The sequence below is a fragment of the Neoarius graeffei genome, chromosome 21 (assembly GCF_027579695.1).
Source record: "Neoarius graeffei isolate fNeoGra1 chromosome 21, fNeoGra1.pri, whole genome shotgun sequence".
Classification (NCBI taxonomy): domain Eukaryota; kingdom Metazoa; phylum Chordata; class Actinopteri; order Siluriformes; family Ariidae; genus Neoarius; species Neoarius graeffei.
The window spans coordinates 7,581,572-7,600,671 of NC_083589.1; the positions used below are offsets into that span (position 1 = coordinate 7,581,572).

The 19,100-nt window shown below is 40.2% G+C and overlaps 3 long non-coding RNA genes across 3 annotated transcripts; all 3 read left to right on the forward strand.

Moving 5' to 3' along the window:
* The first annotated feature begins 1,089 nt into the window (after nt 1-1,089).
* On the forward strand, nt 1,090-2,142 carry LOC132869994 (uncharacterized). The gene is made up of 3 exons (XR_009651030.1): nt 1,090-1,150; nt 1,330-1,410; nt 2,104-2,142. It is a non-coding gene; the product is annotated as an uncharacterized LOC132869994 (long non-coding RNA).
* A 299-nt stretch (nt 2,143-2,441) lies between these two features.
* LOC132869995 (uncharacterized) lies at nt 2,442-2,958 on the forward strand. Its single transcript, XR_009651031.1, has 4 exons — nt 2,442-2,485; nt 2,595-2,639; nt 2,764-2,799; nt 2,899-2,958. It is a non-coding gene; the product is annotated as an uncharacterized LOC132869995 (long non-coding RNA).
* A 106-nt stretch (nt 2,959-3,064) lies between these two features.
* Nucleotides 3,065-4,207, forward strand: LOC132869996 (uncharacterized). Its single transcript, XR_009651032.1, has 3 exons — nt 3,065-3,131; nt 3,368-3,527; nt 4,102-4,207. It is a non-coding gene; the product is annotated as an uncharacterized LOC132869996 (long non-coding RNA).
* Nucleotides 4,208-19,100: the final 14,893 nt, after the last annotated feature.

Here is a 19,100-nt window from a genome sequence, read left to right on the forward strand (position 1 = left end):
GGTGATCTGCAGTGGAATTTATTTCCGTCGCCTCACAACTTAACCAGTTAAAAACTGCAATCTGAAACATTCTACAAATCAAGGGTGTGGGACTTGGTAGAATTTTTAAGGATGCTTGACTTTGGAACAGTACTTGGCGAGTCGCCATGACGTGGAATCCTTGAAAATCGACCATTAACATAGTATGAGTACCACTGAACTAGAAGAAGACTGAAAGCGTCATCGCCTTTCAGTTAGCACCATGCTAACGCGCAGATGCGGGCACCATTTTGAAGTTTGGATTACTGGAGACAAAACTCGCTTCTGTCTATGTAGGCTGCCACGAACCGGCCGAAAAAAAGACGCCTGGAGACATACGGAGACTGTAAATTGCACAGGGATTTGTGATAAATTGCACGTCATATTTCAACCATGTGATGCTCTGTTCAGTCAACTGTATGGCTCTACAGCAGGAATAATATGATTGTAAACAATTCCAATGGCTGTAGGAATGAGTTTCCATGGTAATCGAAAACAAATGAAACCACAGCTGCAAAGATGGTGCATATCTTAATTCACACATTAATGTTTTGAAAAAGCTGTCGAGATATCTTACTTAATTGTCAACAATATACAAGCTCCACCTGAGATGCTACAGCATGATTAAAACATATTCTACGTGTACGGTCTTCTGAACAAACCTAAATATTCCTCCACAGCGATCCACGACCTTTAATTGTTGAAGAGTGCTCTCCACATCATATTGATCATTCAAAAATAAGTAAAGTTTTGGTAAAAAATAACAAAATTAGGATGTTTGACAGGCTGTACTTTCAATTGTTTTAATTTCGCTAGGCCCACAAAGCCAAACTTTAAAATGGCAGCCAGATTCACACGTCATACGTGATTAGCCTGCGTTTCCAGTCTTCTTCTAGTTCAGTGACAAGGAAGCATGCTTCCTTGACTTTGAGAAACGGTGTATATTTTGACTTTGGCTAATAAACCTGATATGAAATGGACTTATCTGTTTTTTTTTTTTTGTTATTGTTTGTCCTGTTTTTTTTTTTTTTTTTTGTCAGCCCAAATCCAGTATACATGGACTCTGACTCTGATGAGCCATCTGACCTGAAGAGGAAAATGCTTTGCAGACCACCTGATGTGGGCATTCCAGGTATTGACTCAGTAGCATGGCAATACATCATGTTTTCAATAGGTGCAGCTATACAATGTTAAACAATGATGTGTAGTAGTCCTTTAAAAACCGCACCTCCACACAAAAGAATTACTTGTATATTTGTCTGAATTTGTCAACACAACATACAAATAATCCTTTCTACTTGCATGTTGCAGGAGACATGTCAAAATCCTGGACATGCCAAGAGCTGCCACAATCAAGCCAGGCTGTGAGGTCCCTGGAGCATTCAAGGGAGGGTATGTTGTCAACTTGAATACTGTTTGATTTCACCTTGCTGCAGCTTATATTCACGATTTTGCGTGGTCTTTTGTTTGTATTTTTTGGACTAAAAGGGACTTTGGACTTATTTGCAAAGTGCTGTGAAATCCGGTGCACCTCTTTGTACGAAAATGATATTGAGATTCCTTGATGTGTCTTAAAATCTGATGTGCCTTAAAGGTACAATGTGCGATTTTGATGTCATTTTGAAGCGTATTGCATGCAAAAACACCCCTACCAAAAGAGTGTGAAGAAATAATCCTGCTGGCATGTGCTGACCAAAGTGTATTTGTAGCATAGCAGAGTTTTATTTAAAAATTAGCCGGCTAAACTACTAGCTGCGGCCCGTCCCTTCTTGCCGTTCCAGTTTATGAATGAGGTGGCGATAATAGTTTTATGAAATAAAACTCAGCTATGCTACGTATACACTTTGGTTAGGATGACAATAGGATTATTTCCTCACACTCTTTTGGTATGTATAACTGTCTTTTGCATGCAATACACTTCAAAATGACATCAAAATCGCACATTGTACTTTAAGTTTGAAAACTATGGTAAATGAAGTAGTGTATGTATTGATGTAATGTATGTTTTATGTATTTATCAGGAACTCGTTGGTATGATGCATAAATCAGCAGGCATTTTAATTTTAAAATGTGTGTACTTTTCAGTAACAACACCAAGGTCGGCTCCAGGCCATTACGGTCAGCGTAGGCCGTCACAACTGACAAGACATAGTAAATCACATTTAATTTCTTATTTGAAGTCTTTGTGATATAATCATCCCCATTTGGAAGAAAAATGTATGCTAAAAGGATCACATTTGCACTGATATGCTATAAGAATGAATGAATTTATTTGTCTGAATTGCAGAGAAATTCAACTTCGTGTAATCCCAATTTAAATTCAATTCTATGCAGATTCAAAACAATGATGCCAATTCATATTCAATATTAAATTCTGAATTTTGTACAAGCCTGTTTCACACAACTTGTTTTTCCCCTTTTGTAGATCTGTTTGGTGACATATCTCCACGTGACCAATTTCTCAATGGTAAGCTACCAAATAGTTGTCAGTAGCCTCATAAGCATCTGTATTTGACACCTTTTAATAGAATTTGAGTCTTATTTGACTGACTTGTACGTTTCTTATTGTGTTTCAGAATCAGGCGCTACCTGCCACCAGCTGCAGGTCCCACAGAGAGAAAGTATGATGCCATATTTCCTTTTTGTACAGTCATGTGCACACAATTCTGCAATAACACCTTAACTATAAAGTCTGGTTTACACTAGAGAAATGCATGAAATTAACGTGCATAAATTGTTTTACAGATGTGACCATGCAAGGTAGTGGGCAGCTTTACAAAGGTAAGTCTATTAAAAGCAGTTATGGTACTGTATGTAACAACATAAGTGATGTGCACATTTTTCTCTCATGACAATTTATTTCCATCCTTTTTTTTTAAGACATCACCATCGAGAAGCTGACGGAGATGGTAGCAGAGGTGCTTGTGGTGGCGAGAGGACTCGCAAGGGATATGCAGTTCCTCAGGGGGCACATGGCAGGTGGCACCCCCGATCAAGGGATCCCCGATCAAGGTCAAGTTCCGGAGTGCCCCATCAAACTGCCCCTCAGCAATGAGGCAGACTTTAACAATGCTGAAGCATTGTTGAAGACTGAGGCAGTCCGTCTAAAGATGGTAATTTGTTAAACAAGCTGATCTTGACTTATACATTTCTTATTGTGTTTCAATTAATAATAATTAAAAAAAACAATGTTCATCTCACTATGGTGTGAGGTTGATCTGTCCAGTAGATCCCACTCAACAGTGAACTGATCTTTGGCCCCATGAAGCGCCCGGAAGGGGCGGAAACTTAGGCACTCTATAGGCAAACTGGCATGAGCTTTATTCCATTTTTCCTCTTATCTCACTAGATTGCCCGCTTGGCCTTGGTGGGAGGCACTTCCTCTGAGTCTATGGTTCGGAGGATGCTTGGAACAGCACTTACCAATGGCCTGGCCTGCAGCTACAGTTGGGCTGGCAAGAATAACAAAAAGGCTTTTAAAGAAACCGTGCTACAGGAGTGCATGTTTGGTGAGTTTATATAAATGTTCCTTCTTGACACACGTGCCGTTTTGACACAGTAATGGTAAAAGTTCAATATTGTACACTTAAAGAACTGTTTTCAGATAACCATTGCATTTCATCACAAACTAAGATTAAAATTTGGACACATGCTGTTGATCCAAGAAATATTGGTTACTGTGGTAGCACGCAGGCGCAAACACCCCTCTACAAATGCCTTGTTTAAACTCTTTAAGTCGGGCCAAACGTTCTATCTAACATTACACTTAGCAGACTCTGACACATGCTGTTGATCCAAGAAATGTTGGTTAATGTGGTAGCACGCAGGTGCACACACACCCCTGTACAAATGCCTTTAAACTGTTTAAGTCGGGTCAAACATTCTATCTAACATTACACTTAGCAGACTCTTTAATCTTATTTCATAGCCCTCCACACAATCACACAGTGAACGAAAGATACCATTTGTGGTTTGCCTCAAGAAATGCAATTCTTAGTAATGAAATAAAACTAAGAAATGCTGTTCTTAGTAATGGAATTATATTATATGTCATACAACTTTTGTATTATTCCTGTCTTTCAGCTGCTGCTCGGCAGAGTGACCGGCGGCTTACCCAGCAGGCCTTCAGCGAATTAGTGAAAAATTGGCTTCGGTACGCCCCTTGGCGTGTCGGGGGAAAGAAAAGGAACTAGATGTAAGTGAACTTGATCGAGGATGTGATTCTTCCGGATTTTTCCGGAATTCCGGATTTTCAGGCATAAAAATGCGACCCTCGTGAATCATGCAAATTCGTTTTTTTGGGGTTTTTTTGGGGGGGTAGGACCACATTATCCATAGGCAACTCCAATGAGCCACGCGTGCGCATAATAACCTACTGTGGTAGCGGGGGCGTGGTCAAGCATTGGTCTGGGACAGGAGGGCGGAGTCAGGGAAGGTAAGTGGCAGAATCACTACACCTGTTGTCAATTAATGTGTTTGTGTGTCTTCCCAGTGACCGCGCCCTATTTAAGGAGAGAGTGCGAGAGCAGAGGGGGCTCTCTTCCCAACCAGATGACTGGTGTGAGCGGAAAAGCTGAATAAAAGCCAGTTCTCTCTCGCTCGCGGAAAAGCTGAATAAAAGCCAGTTCTCTCTCGCTCGCAGAAAAGCTGAGTAAAAGCCAGTTCTCTCTCACTCGCGAGCGTGCGGAAAAGCTGAATAAAAGCCAGTTCTCTCTCGCTCGTGGAAAAGCTGAATAAAAGCCAGTTCTCTCTCGCTCGCGAGCACGCGGAAAAGCTGAATAAAAGCCAGTTTTGTGAACTCAGTTCTGGCCTGCCGTCCTTCTGTGCTCCACCCACCTGCACAAACTGTCACACCTACCCTAGGTTAAGTGGTACCAATAATAAAAGAAAGCCCATTATGCATAACGCGAGAGTAACCTTTATGTGACCCGAGTCAAGTAATGTAAGACGCATGCGCGTTAGTAGTCAGTTTGTTGTTGGAATGGATGCAGCGGTCACCCTACTCTCATGTGTGACGTAGCATACCAGTGTCTTCGATGTGTTCATTTGGATGATTCAGGTAGGCCTGTGCTCATATTGTTTTCATGTATTTGTTTGCATGTCTATTATCTAATAGTTTTTCACTGATCTCAATGTCCAAGATTTGCCACGGTGGTATTAATGCTAACGTTAGTCAAATGTTTCTTAGTTAGCCAGTTATGGTACTAGCCAGGTTAGTCAATGTGTAACTACCAGGCTAGGTTCAGGGATCCCAGACGTCCGCTATTTAGCGGAATTCCGCTATTTTCTAACGAAAGTGTTTTTTTTTTTTTAAATCTCTTGTATATCCATTAAAAATATGTTGAAGTAAAATGACCAGCAGAATACGTTCTGATTTGGTTTGCTTGTTTAGCGATGTTTTCGTCGGCTTCGTTTGTTCTCGTTGACATTCGGGAACACTCGGAAGTTAAATTGATGTAAATACCGCGAGCAGTGTTGCCAGATTGCGCGGTTCTCCGCCCAGTTGGGGGGTTTCAAGTGCATTTTGGCGGGTTTTGAACATATTTTGGGCTGGAAAACGTCAGGAGTATCTGGCAACACTGACCGCGAGACTGTACGCGATAGGACAAGAAAACAATATGGCTGCGCCCATTTGCTAGAAAACATGTTTTAACTCCGTTCGTGCTTTTGTTTCTAATGCGTTGAACTTAATTCAGAGCACTGCAGGAACATCAGAAAAGCAGAAGGAAAGATCAGAGAAACAAAAGCAGAGAAAACTGGAGGAAAGACAGAATGCACCCCAGAAAAGAGCATTAAATTCCTTTGCAGTGAAACCTTTCAAAAAGAGAGGTTTAAATCAAATATCTCCAGTATTTGCTGTACATATGTATATATCTAATATTACTGAATCATTGATTTCTGCTCATATTCATGATTTTTGAAAAATGAATGTGGCTTATATTAGACTAGTTTTGACATTAACTTGAAACAAAAAAAAATAAACAAATGAGATGAACTATGGATACTATTGTTATAACAAAATCAGTGGAATATTTAGGCAAGTATATTCTTCAAAGCTACATTTTTGTCTAATTTTTTATAATTTTTTTTGCCACTTATGTCATTGATTACAAAATATGGCATCAAATAGATACACATTATTGTTAAATTCTGTTGCTTTTCTTTGTTAAATCTATGTAAAAAATGTGTTCTATAGCATCTTTAAATGTTAAAATATCAACAGCTTCAGGCAGCCCCCTTGACCCCTGCTGATAGTTTCTTACATTCCTCTATTTTTTTCAATTACTGCTGGGATCCCTGTCGGTTGAAAAAAATGAAATCGGCAGGTATCAGTGAGTAAACATTTCTCCTCTTGAAAGTGTTTAGATGATTTACTTGTATAGTTGGAAAAAGGCATTTTTTTGTTTTTGGGAAAGGAAAGTTTCACGTGTCAGCATTCAACATGATTTGCCACAGCTAACAAAACTGTTTGCCTAGCAATTGCCTATCCGTTCGCATGAGATGGCTTCCTAATGTTAATAAGGTTTTAGAATGTTAGCATTAAGTGAACGTTAAGTGAACAAGGCTACATCCACACGACAACGGCAACGAGATGTTATTTAAAAAAATATCACGTCCAAATGGGCAATGATCAGTAAAATATCAGGTCCATATGGCAACGCAACGCTTGCTGAAAACAATGCAATACACATGCCACACCTCTAGGGGCGCTGTAAGACGGTCCCTTCGGAGACACCAGAACAATAGAAGAAGTAAGGACGCATGCGCATAAACTATTATGCGCGAGACTTCATATTAGCCACAAAGTCAGGAAAATCTGTTTGTAAAATTTCATTATAATGACCAAATACAATGAAAAGTATTTTTCCAGTCTCACCTGTGAAAGGTAATCCCATGTGATCTCGTTTGGACGGCAAACCTGTTGGTACAGTTAAACGCAGCACATGAATGAGGCATCTTTATTCTCTGCTTTGACCTATCCAATATGGCGGCGAGGATGACGGATGATTCTACGCGGAAGGTGGCGTCTTTAATGGTCCGGAATAAATTGAATGCTACACGTTGATGGATTAATTTGTTGTTCTACGCCCTTTTTGAGGAATGTATTGTAGGACTTAAACCAATATCTGAAGAGGTGAGATCGCTCCTTTTTTCCCTATTTTTGCTGGCGGGATTGACTCTGCCCTAAGGGCTATTTTCTCTCTCTCTCTCACTTTGCACCATTACACAATAAATATTCACAGTGAAAATATTTTGTAAGCGCATTTCATGAACCAAGTTATAGGATTTGTTGACAACTCGCATCGAGTTCGTTACACTTCTACCCGGCGTGAAGCACTCACAGTCATGTGGTTGTGACGTCATCGTAAACAAATCCGTTCTACTCATCCAGACGACTTCGCAACGGCAACATTGCCAGATCTTTCCACTCTGGAACCTGTTCTCAAAAGATTGCGTTTTGGGCACCCAAAACTCCGGTGCCGTGTGGACGCCAGGCCAAAACGATAAACAATTGTATTGGATTCACCTGAATCCGCTGCCGTGTGGACAGGGCCTAAGTGTTAAATTTGGTTGTAGAGGTATTTTTTTGACTATGAGGTGTCCTAATTTGATTGAAAGTCTGTCTGCTACAATTCGCATCAGTTCTTTTAAATGGTGGGCTTTAGCCTATCAAGATTATCATCTCAAACCTGAGGTCTCAACAGTTTGATGCCGACGTCATAGCAATTCACTGGTTGTTTGTCATTTGAAACACTAGTATGTATAGCATTATGTTAAAAATCTGTGTACACATTGCAAAAGGTCGCTGATTAACACTTACAACTCTGTCGTGATGGTGTAAAAATCTAAAGGCAGTAAAAAAAAAAGGTATTAAATTGAATTTAAGGATTGCTGTACAGTATACCCTGTTCTGTAGTTGAGTTGGTAGAGATGATTGGAATGCCTTGCCAAGATAGCAATACTCATTGATTACTCTCAGCCCCGGCTTCATGCCTGCAGCTAAACCACACCTGTGAGGATATCCAGGAACAGCCACACTCCCACCCTTGTTATATTGCTTAATTACAGAATGTTCAATGCGGTTCATAATAACATAACAGTGTAGGCAACATAATATCAACATCAACATTGATGCTGATGAAAAACTTGAACTATTATTATAGTCCATCTTGGCTGCATAGCACATTATCATACATGCTGCATAATAACAATGTCAGTATACTGGTGATAGACCAAGTTCATGTGTACTGCAGTTTGTGTTTATTGGCTAAAATATGCAGGGATTGTGTCATAATTGTATCTTTTCCAGCATCCTTTGGACTTATGGCCAGACTTGCAGTGAACAGCCCTGACATTAAAGCTGTTGATGAGGGAGTTTAGTGTTTTTTCACTTGTATGTCCATGTTACACTTCTTGACTTTATACTGCACTTACTGACATTGTTATTGTACATATTTTGAAAAAAATAACACTGTGTGTGCTCATCACCTGTTCTAATATCTGCACCTACTGTTTGATGTTTGAGGTTGTTTGCCCTCAAAATAATTGTTTTCCAATGATGAAAATTGGCACTAAATGTTTGCGTATTGCACTTTTCATTAAAAGTGTCAATGAGGTTACTGTGTGTAGTGGCTGCACTGTTGCCGCACCGCGTCGTTGCTGCGCCATACCACACCACACTGCTGCCGTGTCGCATTATGGGTCTATACATTTTCCTGCTTTTTTGTCCTTGGCCAATCACATCCCTGCTTGATATTCCTAAATTGCTGTTTTGTAAAAGTAAGAGGTGATTTGTAGTATTTGCTGTCTGCAAAACGTTCTATCATGAGCACTGACATAAATGTTGCCTCTGCTTCTCCCACAGCCTCCACTTCAGGATTGAAGTCTTTTTTTTTTTTTTTGTTACTGACACAATAAAACAACAATAACAAACAATCCCTCTTCTGTTATTTCATTCAGTAATTGACAAATATGTATGAATGTATGTGGTTGTATGCAGTGTTTGATCTGTCTGTGTAGGCTGATAGACACCCATGAAGTAACTCTGAATGAATAATAAAAGTAATTATACTCTATTAGCATATGTACCTTTTAGATAATGCTCAAACAGATATCGATTCAGTGTCATGACATGTCGATTTCCATTTAGATGATGGTTGAATCACTATTGATTCAATGCTGATAGGGTTGAAAATTCAACGTTGATTCAACCCAAATTCAAGGGGACACTTTCAATATCATTTCAACATTGAAATAATGTTTTCTGCCAAACGCTATTTCAATGTTGATTCAACTGATTTTTGCTATCTGGGTAATTTTAGACTCGTTATGCCCACAAAGAGCAATATTTTGCTTCCTACAAAATATTAAACAGGATATAATGCTCCTCAGAACCTTGCGGTTGTAATCTATTTGCGCGACTCTTGATGATTCTAGAACAGAAGATATCGCTTTTTCTGGATTCCGCATTCTCTTGATAAAGTTTGCGGCGTGAAGCAAAGCGTCATTATGATATATTGTTTTTTCATGCTCCCTTAATATCTCGGTTGCCTTATGAAATTTGGTCATTGCAAAACTGATAAGCGCCCCAGTGTTCACAGTGTTGGAGGTTGGTGGGAACGCTAGACATACTCTACACAGACCCCCCTCTTTTGAAGGACTGTACACAAGCCACTTGTAATCTTAGAGCCAGGACATTTGAAAGCACCTGTTTTTACCATAGACTTTTGTCTTAAGGAAAACAATTTTTTCTGATGGGGTGTAGTCTTTGGTCAACAACTCATATTTTTCATTTTCCAACAGCTTTTTCTCTCTGGTAAGCAGTCCCGCGAAGTCATCATCGGGAGTTGCTTCGTTTATTGAATCGAGAAAAGAAATTTTAGAACAGGCTTTCTGTCAAGAAAGTACTGAATGCACGGCATAAGTCTCTCTGATTTATTGTGATCAATTTTATATAGATATTTTGCTAACAACACAGCAGCAGTGGCAGCCAACGACATGAATCTGATCTCTGAGCATTTTCTCTTGTAAAAATCATTTTTGGGGGAAAATCCTCAAGGAAATAAGGCTCCTAGCTGGCACGTGAAGAACATATTTTGCCAGCGGGCTGTTGGGCTGCTTTACACTCAGACGTTAGTGCTCCATATAACCATGGCTTGTGTCAGAAGCAAACGTTTGACATGCATGTTTAAGTTTGGACAGCACTACTGCCCACTCCACTTGTTTAGCACAGTCTTAGTTCCTCAAACATGTTTTCCCGAAAGTCCATTCTTGTAAAGAATGGCGATCTAAATATGGCAAATCAAGAAAGCCTACACTGACCAAAAAGAATGGTTGAGCTTACTGACCGTACTAATTTGGGCTAATTCTATCAAACCAAACAACAGCGACCATAGCGTAAGCAAACCAAGCTCACTCTCCGGCAACTGCGGCTGCTTGAGCCGGTGTTTCTTGGTGGTCCGCCGAAGGCAATGATGCATCTCGTTTTGAGTCTGTTTTATCATTAAAATTTGACTTAGTACAAGAATGATGGAAGGGATTTCCCTTATTCTACTGAGAATAATTAATTAATTAAATATCTTTGTGTGAATGCAACAACAAGTCACGATATTGATTAACTATCCATTGCACATATCCATAATTACTGAACATCATAATGATTTGCGTTAGCTTGTCTTGGATCTGCTCTGTGGACTGGATGCACAGACTGAATGCTTTGTGTGGAGGTGCAGTAGCATTGACGATGTGCTGTTGTGGTTGGCTAGTTTGGCTTTGCAATAGATACACTCCACACACTTGTTGCTCTGTTTTATCTTGAAATGATCCCAAACTTTTGATATTTTCTGTTGTTTTCTCTGCCCATACTCTTCTCCTTGCCCCTTGCTGTTTTCTCCATCATCCTCCATTTTGCAAACCGTGCCATCAAATCACATCTGACGTCTCCTTCACGTCACGTATCCACAGCAGCTCGTTGTGCCACAGTAATAATCATCCGTGCAAAACACAGTGAGCTGATAGGAAATAAACGAAGCCTCGATGCAAAAATATACATCAAACATTTTTAGTCATCGAATTATTCGAGTTACTCGAGGAAACGTTTCAGCCGTAGTTAGAATATCTTCAAAATATTTGAAACAATCCAGCATTTTCCTTACAGAAGAATACAAGACACAGACTCGGAAATTATTAAAACTAGTTCAAGGTGTAGATTTATCACAGCCCTTGACCCTCCTCTGTAGGATGTTTTGGACATTCCATGCGCTCACTATCATCCTGAGATGTTATTCCTCTTTCCTTCTCCTGCTTTCTACAGCTCCACTCCTCCTCTCCTCACTCCACTGATTTAACCTTCTCTTGCTCACTGCACTTTTCTGCTCTCTCTGTTTTCTCAGGTCGCTCCCTGTCTTTCTTTGTGTTTCATTACTGGATTCTGAAATACACTTCAACTGTGATGCATTATGATGAGAAGAAAAACATATAATTTATATTTAAATGTCAGTTTCAGGTCAATAATATGGCTCAATTTCATGAATATTAAAGTTGTGATAATAAATATGAACTCTATAATAGTGTTTAAAATGAAGAATAAAGAATTGTTTTTGGAAATCATTTCTGCAAAAAATTATAACTATAATAAATACTTAAGTGTGTAAAATGGGATAAAGATAATTAGTAAGCAGTGAATCAGAATGATCAGGACTTTGTTTGTCTGTCCACAGCTGAGAAAGGTGGACTCCTCTCACAGATGTGTGTGTATTAGTGAGTTAGTGTGGTGTGTTTTCTCTCGTCCACAGTGTGTGTCATTGTGCTGTATCACATCCTCCCCCTCAGCACCTGCAGTCGCTCCCAGCTGCAGCAGTGCTTCTCTGTGCACTCTCACTGACCCAGGTTTTTGTACGACGCTCTAACACTGTGTGAACACATAGCCACTATGATAACTCTGACAGTAGTAATCTCCTGCATCTTCAGTCTGGACTCCACTGATGGTCAGAGTGAAGTCAGTATTCGATCCACTGCCGCTGAAACGAGCTGGAGTCCCTGACTGTAATCTAGTAGCCTCATAGATCAGGAGTTTAGGAGCTTCTCCAGGTTTCTGCAGGTACCAGGCGAGTCTGTTACCATTATACACACTGCTACTGGTTCTACAGTTGATGGTGACTGTGTTTCCTGGAGCAACAGTTTGCACTGAAGGAGTCTGAGTCACAGTCACCTGACCTCTGGATCCTGAAGAGAAACATAGATTGTGTTTGTAAGCTCTAAAGTGGTGTAGAATTCGTATGAAATGAAGTGTGTGAGGCTGTGAGTTGATGTTAAACTCTCACCTTGAGTCCAGAGGGCCAGTGTGCAGATGAAGACGCTGATCAAAGTCATGGTTGCTGTGGGTGAAGTTGCTGAGCAGCAGCTCTCAGTCATGAAGTGTTAAAGTCACAGGGCTATAAACACTCGCAGAGCACTGAAGCATGGACTGATAATGCAAAGTGTGTGTGTGTGTGTGTGTGTGTGTGTGTGTGTGTGTGTGTGTGTACTGCAGTTTGATGGAGGTTTTTGTACGACGGTTTCATTAGAATGTATCACTGTGGTGGACTTTTGGTGGAGGCTCCAAACTCATCGTGAACAGTAAGTGTGTTTTCTTCTTTAAGCAAGAAATTAATTTCGGGCTTCACGAACTAAAGTATAAATAAATGTAAAGTGAACAGATTATTTCGTTAGTAATTGCATAGTTAATTTTATTGTGTGTTATTATGCCCTGATGAGGAATACATTTCAGTATCAGAACAGATCCCATATCAATGTTCTTAAACATTCAATAAATACACAATTATTGATGTTTAATATGTAATAATTACACTCTTGCTATAAATTCAACATGCAATAACTCTGCAGTTACTCTATAATAAACATTTAATAAATATAGTGACTGTGTGCTGATGTAAAATCCAGATGAAAGCTGCTGTGTGTTTGTGTTAAACGATGAATATTTCTGTCATCAGCTACATTTGTATTTGCTGCAGTTAAATGTGCTGAAGGTTTGAACTATAAAGTAATAAAACTTGTTGTAAAATTATTTTCCCAGATAAATTACAGAGTGGAACATGTTTGTTTTGTTGCTGCACTGAAACTGATGTCACATAATAAAGTAGTGAATGAAACTCAGTCATGAAGTCAGACTTTATTCGACTTAATTCCTCTGTAAGATCAGTCAGTTCCACAAAGTTGCAGAAATATTTCATCCTCATTTCTAATTGTGTGTGAATGAGGTGCCTATGATGTGTTTGTGTGTTTCTCCTCTCCAGCGGGTTCCACAGCTCCCTCCGTGTCTCTGCTCCCTCCGTCCCCTCTGCAGCTGTCTGAGGGATCGGCCTCGCTGCTCTGCCTGCTGTCTGGCTACTCTCCACAGGGGGCGCTGGTGAGCTGGACAGTGGACGGCTCAGAGGTGAAGAACGGGGTTCTGAGCAGCGCAGAAGTAGAGAAGAACGGCCGTTACAGCCGCAGCAGCACCCTGACCCTCAGCAAAGACCTCTGGGAAAAGGGGGAGGAGTTCAGCTGCACGGTCTCCCATAACAACGTCAATCATCCAGTCACGTTCAGAAAGAGTCAGTGTGAAGGCTAGTGGATCCAACATAGAGTTTAACATGGAGCTGCTTATGATCCATCTACAATAGAGTTTCAATTCTACACAATGCTGACATTTCTGTCTTTCCTCTCTTCACTGTCCTGTTGCTCTTCCTGTAGTTTGTGCTGAAATAAAGCTGAATTTTGGACGTTGTCTGTTCTTTTATTGGAGTTAATAGTGATGATCAGTGTGATGAGAGAGTGTGATTAGCTGTAGATTCAGTGCTGTGTTTTGTGCTTCAGTGAGTTTGACTGAAGGAAGTTGAACATCTGGTGAAGTTTCTGCTCTATTCTGGGAGAAATGAAACGATTCCGTCCTGTTCATGCAAATCTCACTGACACCTCACTGCTCTCTCTCTCTCTCTCTCTCTCTCTCTCTCTCTCTCTCTCTTTCACCTCATGGTCTCCTGGCTCTCTGTGGCTCCAGGCCAGTTTGTCTAGCTGATTGCTGAACACCACTGGTGCTTGGCTCTGATTAATGTTAAACATCATTAAATGATGAAATAATTAAAAAAAAAAGGAACCCCACAACCATGTAATTTTTGGGGGTGAGTTTGATATCTGACCCTTTTTTTGTCACCAAAAGATTGCTGATATGCACTATTATCTTAGGCTACAGAACATTATATAGGCTATACATATCATAGATGTATCAGTTTAATATTTAAACATCAGCTGGAGTTCGACTGTTTACAAAAGTATTAAATGCTCTTGACCCCAGCAGTGATTTCTTTCCATATTGCATTTTTCTAACTTCTTTTGATGCTACTTTTCCGATTGCAAAATATAACTAGTTTGTTCAATTGGAAAATGTATATCTTGCTCATTTAAATGTTCTTACACAGTGTTCATGGTCACCAGTTTTACGTTTTTTTTCCACTACAGATAAATTAACTTCATTTCATCATAAAAAACTTGTGCAAATTCATCAGATATCATATTTGCAGAGTCAAACAGGGCTGGTCCACTTGGACCTCGATATAACGACTTAAACGTACAAAGCAAACATAATTCACCTTCTACATGGACACTTTATGATTTTTCCCAACCTGAGGAGTTTAAAACAGTTTTTCCAGAAGCTTACAACAAGAATGTTCAGACACTAAAATGTAGCTTTTCTTCATCTAATATACAGAACATTCAACATTTCAGCTGCAAAGATACATTTTTATAAGAGAAATAAATAAAACCCTCAGCAGTAAGGAGACGAAGAGATGTCAGTTGTTAAATACAGTGTGATCAACATTTCTAACAAAGTAAATAATAATAATAATAATAATAATAATAATAATAATAATATGTGGGTGGCATGGTGGTGTAGTGGTTAGCGCTGTCGCCTCACATCAAGAAGGTCTGGGTTCGAGCCCCGGGGCCGGCGAGGGCCTTTCTGTGTGGAGTTTGCATGTTCTCCCCGTGTCCGCGTGGGTTTCCTCCGGGTGCTCCAGTTTCCCCCACAGTCCAAAGACATGCAGGTTAGGTTAACTGGTGACTCTAAATTGACCGTAGGTGTGAATGTGAGTGTGAATGGTTGTCTGTGTCTATGTGTCAGCGCTGTGATGACCTGGCGACTTGTCCAGGGTGTACCCCGCCTTTCACCCGTAGTCAGCTGGGATAGGCTCCAGCTTGCCTGTGACCCTGTAGAACAGGATAAAGTGGCTAGAGATAATGAGATGAGATAATGAATAATAATAAGTTATTTCATGGCTTTCACTATCCCAAGTTGGCTTTACAAAAAGAAAAAAAAAAAGGACTAAGCTGTAAGAGATGAAGAGAACTGTTGATGGAAGAGACAAGTCTTCAGCTGAGATTTGAAAGTAGAGAAAGAAGAGCAATCATGGAGAGATAGAGGAAGAGCGTTCCAGAGTTTGGGGGTCGTGGCACTGAAGGACCTGCCCCCCATGGTGGAAAGTCTGGTGTGTGGGACAGAAAGTAGGTTGTTGCTAGAAGACCTTAGTGAGCGAGAGGGAGTGTAGGGGGTCAGTAGTTCCCTAAGGTATATAGGAGCAAGATTATGCAGGGCTTTGAAAGAGATACGCAAGATTTTAAATTTGCTATGGGCAGGGGCGGCCCTGGGGACGGGCCGCCCGGGCAGCCGCCCGGGGCAACATCGCGGGGGGGGGCAGCATGAGCGCGGGCGCGAAAAAAATAAAGGTCCCCAAAAAAACCCCCCCGAAAAAAATAACAAGACGGGCGGGGGGGGGGAGGAGATAGATCTAATGGATAGGAAAAGGTCAAAGCCATCAGGTGCCCAATTCTGGAAGAAAAGGAAAGAAGAGGAGGAGAAACCATCGACATCCTATTACGTAGACAGAGCATCCAATGTAAATTCTAAAAGCGCTGACGAGACGCGGGGCCGCCATCTTGGAGTGGTGATACGCTGCACTCAGTGTAATGCGCTGGCAGCGCTGGCTCGCATTTTTTTTTATCCATGTAGCTATGATAAAGGATAGCGGCGGGGTTATTATTCATAGTTGGCTTCATGTTAATAGAATATCCTGATATTAAGTGAACAGACATCGGAGATTGTTGAAGTTGAGGAAACGGTGATTAATATCCTACAAAAAAATGTGTGAATACTAAATACATTAGATATAAACAGCTTAACATTTTTCTATTGGCTACAACCACCAATCTGTTGCAATGGATAGGGTAACTTCAGGTAAAGTGGGACACTTTTAAATAAAATGCGGTTTTAACAATCTAAATCCATTATAATGATTCAAATGTGTGTATGTTTTCTTTAAATAGATTGTTAAGAACATATCAAAGGGGAAATTAATTTCATCTCATTATCTGTAGCCGCTTTATCCTGTTCTACAGGGTCGCAGGCAAGCTGGAGCCTATCCCTGCTGACTACGGGCGAAAGGCGGGGTACACCCTGGACAAGTCGCCAGGTCATCACAGGGCTGACACATAGACACAGACAACCATTCACACTCACATTCACACCTACGGTCAATTTAGAGTCACCAGTTAACCTAACCTGCATGTCTTTGGAGTGTGGGGGAAACCGGAGCACCCGGAGGAAATCCACGCGGACATGGGGAGAACATGCAAACTCCGCACAGAAAGGCCCTCGCCGGCCACGGGGCTCGAACCCGGACCTTCTCTCTGTGAGGCGACAGCGCTAACTACTACACCACCGTGCCACCCCGGGAAATTAATCTAGTCAGTGAATTTATAAGAGCCTTTTACATCCTTCAGCACAATCTGGCACCCCCTTCAGCAAAGCTGATGTATTCAGGTTGAGTGGGGCACTTTGTTTGGTATGTAGGACAATGTGTGATGACCATATATTGACCACAAACATTTTTTTTTGTTTTAAAGCATATCAAAACATTTATTTATAACAAATTAATGTCAAACATAAAAAATATAACAATGTAGTAAATGAATAAACAAAAAAGGTTGTATATGAATAAACATTTAACCCTCCTCTTGTGTTCGGGTCGTCACCGACCCGTTTTCAACTTTGACTTTGTAAACGAAGCCCTTGGGTTTAGATTCTTGCCTCAAGGTTTTCTGACTTTGTCAGCCACCTGTATTTTTACAAAATAAAACAAAAAAATTTTTTTTTCCAAAATTCTGTTATGCTCTAATTAAAAATATAGCACTTGTGGTGTTCGGGTCGTTTTCGACCCGGTTCTTAATAAGTAGTTTATGGAGCAATTATTACAACCAAAACTGAACAAATAAATGAACTGCTAGCTAAAATTGATATAGCTAGCTCCTCTGCCAACCATTCAAGCTTATAAACTAGCATGACATCATGATATTGTGTATATAAATAGCTCACTAGTTTGAAGTTTTTGGGTTATGTTGACATATGTTTTGTGCCATTAGTTCAGCTTAGGGGTCCATTTGGCCTGACCGCTTTTCCCCAATACACTAATCACTCATTTTGTTATGGTAATGAGGCTGTTAGTGGCAGTGTGTGGGGTGAGGGGGTCACACTTCACACACTTCACACTTCAGTGGTGAAGTCATGTTGGCTACTTCTGTGTGAATGTGAGAATGAGGAATAAAAACACATTCTATTCTCACATTCTCTATTCTATTCTATTCTATTCTATTCTATTCTATTCTATTCTATTCTATTCTATTCTATTCTATTCCCATGTGACCATAACGACTCATGTGACTGCAACCAGACAATTGTTTGATGGATAAATACCTCAGTGCACATGGACTATCGCTTCAGTTCCCTCAAGAATTTTGTGGTGAAAGAAGCTCCTCTCCAAGGAACGAAGATGCAGAGATTCAACATTCAACAGGCATTGTAAGATTTCATTTCTAAGCTGTAAGGTAACTAACAGCCACATTTCCATAACAAAATGAGTGTCTACAGGGAGGACTTGGGGCCAATTGGCCCTCTTGTGGGTTTTCTAGGTAAAAAGGCCAAATGGCCCCTCTCTGGGACTTCTAGTGCTAGACACACACACACAACACACACACACACACACACACACAAACACACAGAGAGAGAGAGAGAGAGAGAGATTTTTAGGCACACAAATGAGTGTAGGCCTTATCGGTTTGATTTGGTGGATTATTAGGGGTTTGTTTGACCTTACAAATCTATATGTTGTGCCATGACTTGTTCATTTTCATTGTTCTTTGTTTCATGTTATGGTCACATTAAAGTTCATTCACTGAAAAAGATTCTGTTGTTCCTGTTTCTCAGTGGTAATTATATATGGGCCGAAAACGACGCGAACACCATAGATGTAACTATTGTCAATAAAATCAAAAATAAAAACACATGAAAAAAATTGTTTTTCAAGATATGTTCTAATACCCCACAGTAACAGCCAGGTAACAATAAATCTTTTTAATTATTTGTATTACACTTAAGAGATTAATTTTTAATTTTTTCCTACTGAAATAAAGGGGTGTACACAGAAAACAATAACCTTAAACCCTTGACAAAAAAATAATAAAACTAATATTTCCATCTAAATGGAAGCCTAAAAGAGTAGTCAAGACATCAGAAAAAAAATGGTGACAAATCATTGTTACTTGTGACTTTTTTAGCTGATTTAAAAGACGGGTCGAAACCGACCCATGAACACCGGGCATGGTGATAGAAAATGAACACAAGACGAGGGTTAATAACAATATATATAATATTAGCATACAACATTAAAACATGACTCGTGAAACCACTTATCACACTTACAGCAGGCCACCCATTCCTCCATTGCCTTTCGGTCACTTGCATCCCCCATACACCCCCTTGCAGACAGTATAATAATAATAGGATGTCTATGATCTCGCGCTTATCTCACCACTCCAAGATGGCGACCGTATTTCTCGCGTCAGAACAGCCAACGCTCCATCTACATAATAATAGGATGTCTATGGGAGAAACGAGCAAAAGAAAAAGGTATGGATAGGAAAAGGTCAAAGCCATCAGGTGCCCAATTCTGGAAGAAAAGGAAAGAAGAGGAATAGAAACAAGCAAAAGA